The sequence below is a fragment of the Moschus berezovskii genome, chromosome 1, assembly GCF_049115385.1.
Source record: "Moschus berezovskii isolate FMDL1 chromosome 1, NW_MosBer_1.0, whole genome shotgun sequence".
In the NCBI taxonomy this organism is placed as follows: domain Eukaryota; kingdom Metazoa; phylum Chordata; class Mammalia; order Artiodactyla; family Moschidae; genus Moschus; species Moschus berezovskii.
In genome coordinates this window covers 35,601,563-35,607,562 of record NC_142460.1, presented here as the reverse complement: position 1 = coordinate 35,607,562, position 6,000 = coordinate 35,601,563, and the positions used below count along the sequence as shown (strand labels likewise).

General features: G+C 36.9%; 1 pseudogene; it reads right to left on the bottom strand.

Moving 5' to 3' along the window:
• Positions 1 to 3,592: 3,592 nt before the first annotated feature.
• Positions 3,593 to 6,000, bottom strand: part of LOC129549925 (cleavage and polyadenylation specificity factor subunit 5 pseudogene) — a 99,582-nt pseudogene continuing 97,174 nt past the window's right edge.

Here is a 6,000-nt window from a genome sequence, read left to right as displayed (position 1 = left end):
CTGTGTGGATCACAATAAACTGTGGAAGATTCTGAAAGAGATGGGAATACCAGACCACCTGACCTGCCTCTTGAGAAAGCTGTATGCAGGTCAGGAAGCAACAGTCAGAACTGTACATGGAACAACAGACTGGTTCCAAATAGGAAAAGGAGTACGTCAAGGCTGTATATTGTCACCTTGCTTATTTAACTTATATGCAGAGTACATCATGAGGAATGCTGGGCTGAAAGACGCACAAGCTGGAATCAAGATTGCTGGGAGAAATATCAATAACCTCAGATATGCAGATGACACTACCCTTAAGGCAGAAAGTGAAGAGGAACTCAAAAGCCTCTTGATGAAAGTGAAAGAGGAGAGTGAAAAGGTTGGCTTGAAGCTCAACATTCAGAAAACAAAGATCATGGCATCTGGTCCCATCACTTCATGGGAAATAGATGGAAAAACAGTGGAAACAGTGTCAGACTTTATTTTTTTGGGCTCCAAAATCACTGCAGATGCTGATTGCAGCCATGAAATTAAAAGACGCTTGCTCCTTGGAAGGAAAGTTATGACCAACCTTGATAGTATGTTAAAAAGCAGAGACATTACTTTGCCAACCAAGGTCCATCTAGTCAAGGCTATGATTTTTCCCGTGGTCATGTATGGATGTGAGAGTTGGACTGTGAAGAAAGCTGATCGCTGAAGAATTGATGCTTTTTAAGTGTGGTGCTGGAGAAGACTCTTGAGAGTTCCTTGGACTGCAAGGAGATCCAACCAGTCCATTCTAAAGGAGATCAATCCTGGGTGTTCATTGGAAGGACTGATGCTAAAGCTGAAACTCCAATACTTTGTCCACCTGATGTGAAGAACTGACTCATTTGAAAAGACCATGATGCTGGAATAGATTGAAGGAGGGAGGAGATGGGGATGTCAGAGAATGAGATGACTGGATGGCATCACCGACTCAATGGACATGAATTTGAGTAAACTTTGTTAGTTGGTATTGAACAGGAGGCCTGGCATGCTGCAGTCCATGGGGTCTCAAAGAGTCAAACACGACTGATTGACTGAACTGGACTGAACTAGAAGGATAGGCCTTAGCTCTTCTCCAGTTGTTTGATAAAATTCTCCGGTGAAGCCATCTGGTCCTGGGCTTTTGATTTTGGGAAATTTTTGATCACAGCTTCAGTTTTAGTGCTTTTAAATCGGTTGTTCATAATTTCTATTTCTTACTGTTTCGGTCTTGCAAGGTTGAACCTTTCTAAGGATCTGTCAATTTCTTCCATGCTAGCTATCGATTTTATTGCCATATAATTTTTCATAATAGTCTGTTATACTCCATACACCTTTGCATTTCTGTATTGTCTGTTGTAAGCTCTCCTTTTTCATTTCTAATTATATTGATTTGATTCTTCTATCTTTTTGCTTGTTGAGTCTGGTTAAATGTTTGTCAATTTATCTTCTCAAAGAAACTGCTTTTAGTTTTATTATACTTTACTATTGTTTCTTACATTTCTTTTTCACTTATTTGTGCTCAGATTATGATTTCTTTCCTTCTATTAATTTTGGGATTTTTTCCTTATTTTTCCAGTTGTTTTACATGTAAAGTTCGGTTTGTCTATTCCACGTTTTTCTTGTCTCTTGAGATAGGATTGTTTTGCTATAAACTTCCCTTTTAGAACTGCTTTTGCTGCCTTTTGTAGCTTTTGAGTTGTGATTTTATTGTCATTCTTTCCTGGAAACTTTTTGATTTCCCTTTTCATTTTTTCAATAATCTGTTGGATATTTAGAAACGTGTTGTTTAATCTCCATGTGATTGTATTTCTTACAGTTTTTTATTTATTATTGTTGTTGTAATTGATATCTAGTTTTACAGCATTGTGGTCAAGAAAACACTTAATACAAATTCAATTTTCTTAAATTTACTGAGTTTTGATTTGGGACCCAAGATGTGGTCCATCCTGGAAAATGTTCCATGTACACTTGAGAAGAAGGTGTTTTCTTCTGCATTTGGATGGAATGTCCTGAAGATATCAATGAGATCCATCTCATCTAATGTATCATTTAACACTTGTGTTTCCTTAATAATTTTCTGTTTTGATGATCTGTCCATTGGTGTCAGTGGGATGTTAAAGTCTCCTATTTTTATTGTGTTGCTGTAAAAGTCTCCTTTTATGTCTGTTAGTGTTTGTCTTACGTAGACCTATGTTGGGTGCATAGATATTTAGTCATTATGTCTTCTTCTTGGATTGATCCCTTGATTATTTTGTGGTGTCCTTCCTTATCTCTCATAACATATTTTTTAATTTTAAGATCTATTTTGTCTGATATGAGGATTGCTACTCCAGCTTTCTTTTGCTTCCCATTTGCATGAAACATATTTTTCCATCCTCTCATTTTCAGTCTATATGTGTCTTTAAGTCTTAAGTGGGTTTCTTGTAGACAGCATATATATGGGTCTTGTTTTTGAATCCATTCAGCCATTGTGTATCTTTTGATTGAAGCTTTTAATCCATTTACATTTAAAGTAATTATTGATATATACATTCCTATTGCCATTTTCTTAATTTCTTGGGGTTGATTTTGTAGATCTTTTTTCTTCTCTTGTATTTCTTGCCTATGTAAATCCCTTTAAAATTTGTTGTAAAGCTGGTTTCGCTGTACTGAATTCTCTTAAATTTTGCTTGTCTTAAAAGCTTTTTATTTCTCCATCATTTTTGAATGAGATCTTTGCCAGGTACTGTAATCTTGGTTGTAGATTTTTTCCTTTCAATACTTTAAATATATCCTGCCATTCCCTTCTGGCCTGCAGAGTTTCTCCTGAAAGATCAGCTATTAAGCATATGGGATTTCCCTTGTATATTACTTGTTGCTTTTCCCTTGCTGCTTTTAATATTCTTTTTTTGTGTTTAGTCTTTGTTAGTTTGATTGGTATGTGTCTTGGCAGATTTCTCCTTGGATCTATCCTGTATGGGACTCTTTGTGCCTCTCAGACTTGATTATTTCCTTTTCCATGTTGGGAAAATTATCAAATATAATCTCATCAAGATTTTCCTCATACCCTTTCTTTTTTTCTCTTATTCTTCTGGGACCTCTATAATTCAAATGTTGGTGCTTTTGATATTGTCCTAGCAGTCTCTGAGACTATCATTTCTTTTCATTCTTTTCACGTTATTTTCCTCTTCAGAAGTTATTTCCACCATTTTATCTTGCAGCTCAGATTTGTTCTTCTGCTTCAGATATTCTGCTATTGATTCCTTCTAGAGTATTTTAATTTCATTAATTGTGTTTTGTCTATGTATATTTTTCTTAAGAATTTTACAAATTTAATGTGAAATTAAAAAACAAAACAATTAAAAAAACAAATAGAAAGAAGTCCACTTTCTTGAATGTTGTACAAAAAGTATTTGAGTAGAACTAAAAGTAAGCTAAACAATATCATATTTGTTTATAGCACAATCTAGTTTATCATATTAACTTTACTATTCAGAAAATAGAAATTAGGTTGTAATTTCAGGACCGGGAAAGTGATAATACACACACACACAAAAAAAACACTTCAGGGACGTTTATTCTACACTGTGTATAGCTGTGCTTACAGAGATTGCTTCTCTTACTTCTTTGCTGTACAGCAATTCAGTTGTATAAAACTGAACATGCTCAAAAACTTGGGCAGACTAGAAATGACGGGTCCATATCTGGGTGAACCATCATACAGTTCAAACTGTGGTGCAGCTACCAGGTTGTAATTTTTAGGGACTGCAAACAAAGCTTGCTCTTAAAGCTGAACCAAAAAAAAAAAAAAAACTTCTTATGCTCCTTAGATTTTGTAATTTGTGGAGGAACATATGGATACTGAGAAGGTTCAAAATTTGGTCTCCACCAGTTGCCAATGCAGTCATCGATGGCCTAGTCTTCCAGGACTCCATCTTGATGACCCAATATCTCTGTCATTAAGATTTTAGTCCTTCAACTTCATCTCCTCTTGGGTTAAGCTCACCACCTGGTCATGTGAAGAAAGTTGTTCCCAGTTGTAGTAGTAACATAGTGGGGAGCTGGTACTCATGAACAATCAAACCCCTTCTACAGTCCTCGGCATGCCAACTTTATCAAATTTCTCCCTCATGCACTGAAATCTGGCTACAACAGAGCTGCCCTTCTAATAGAGGGGCTATTTTGTACCAAAGGTGTACTTGGTAAAAGCATACAGGTTGATGGTGTGCTCCAAGGTGAGGGACTTGGTCTGTTGGATGTACTTGCTGCCAAACTGGGTGACTCCACGGGGTCAGCCGGTCTGTGAGTGATTGGCTAGCACCACGGACACGCTGGAGAACTTGGGCACTAGGGGTGAGCTGAAATCAGGAGGCAGGGAGCTGTATGTTTATTCTTTAATTCTTCTAGGTCTTTGTTAATTGATTCTTGCATTTTCTCCATTTTGTTTTCAACGTTTTAATCATCTTTAATATCATTATTCTAAATTCTTTTTCAGGTAGTTTGCCTATTTTCTCTACATTTATTTGGACTTCCGTGTTTCTAGTTTGTTCCTTCATTTATGTATTATCTCTCTACCTTTTCATAATTTCTTTTTGACTTATTCTATTTTAGGTCTCCTTTTCCTAGGCTTCAAGGTTGAATTATTTCTTCCTTTTGATTTCTGCCCTCCTAAAGTTGGTCCAGTGGTTTGTGTAAACTTCCCATAAGGTGAGATTTGTGCTGAGTTTTGTTTGTTTGTTTGTTTTTCCCTCTGATGGTAAAGACTGAGTGAGGTGGTAATCCTATCTGCTATTGATTGGGGTTGCATTTTTTGTGTTGTTTGTTGTTTAGATGGAAAATAAAAGAAAGGGAAAGACTAGAGGTCACTTCAAGAAAATTAGAGCTACTAAGGAAATATTTCATGAAAAGATGGGCTCAATAAAAGACAGAAATGGTATAGACCTAACAGAAGCAGAAGATATTAAGAAGAGGTGACATGTATAAACTGAAGAACTGTCCATAAAATATCTTCATGACTCAGATAATCACGAAAGTGTGATCACTCATCTAGAGCAAGACATCCAGGAATGTGAAGTCAAGTGGGCTTTTAGGAAGCATCACTACAAACAAAGCGAGTGGAGGTGATGGAATTCCAGTTGAACTATTTCAAATCCTAAAAGATGATGCTATGAAAGTGCTGCACTCAATATGCTAGCAAATTTGGACAACTCAACAGTGGCCACAAGACTGGAAAAGGTCAGTTTTCATTCTAATCCCAAAGAAAGGCAATGCCAAAGAACGCTCAAACTACCACACAGTTGCACTCATCTCACACACTAGTAAAGTAATGCTCCAAATTCTGCAAGCCAGGCTTCAGCAATACGTGAGCAGTGAACTTCCAGATGTTCAAGTTGGTATTGGAAAAGGCAGAGATCAAATTGCCAACATCCAATGGATCATCGAAAAAGCAAGAGAGTTCCAGAAAAACATCTCTTTATGAACATCTCTTTATGCTTTATTGACTATGGCATAGCATTTGACTGTGTGGATCACAATAAACTGTGGAACATTCTGAACAAGATGGGAATACCAGACCACCTGACCTGCCTCTTGAGAAACATGTATGCAGTTCTGGAAGAGGCAGTTAGAACTGGACATTGAAAAACAGACTGGTTCCAAATCGAGAAAGGAGTATTGTCACAGTGTTTATTTAAATTATATGCAGAGTACATCATTATAAACGCTGGGCTGGAAGAATCACAACCTGGAATCAAGAATGTCAGGAGAAATATCAATAACCTCAGAAATGCGATGACACCACTCTTATGGCAGAAAGTGAAGAAGAACTAAAGAGCCTCTTGATGAAAGTGAAAGAGGAGAGCGAAAAAATTGGCTTAAAGCTCAGAATTCAGAAAACTAAGATCATGGCATCTGGTCCCATCACTTCATGGGAAATAGATGGGGAAATAGTGGAAACAGTGGCTGACTTTATTTTTTGGGGACTCCGAAATCACTGCAGATGGTGATTGCAGCCATGAAATTAAAAGC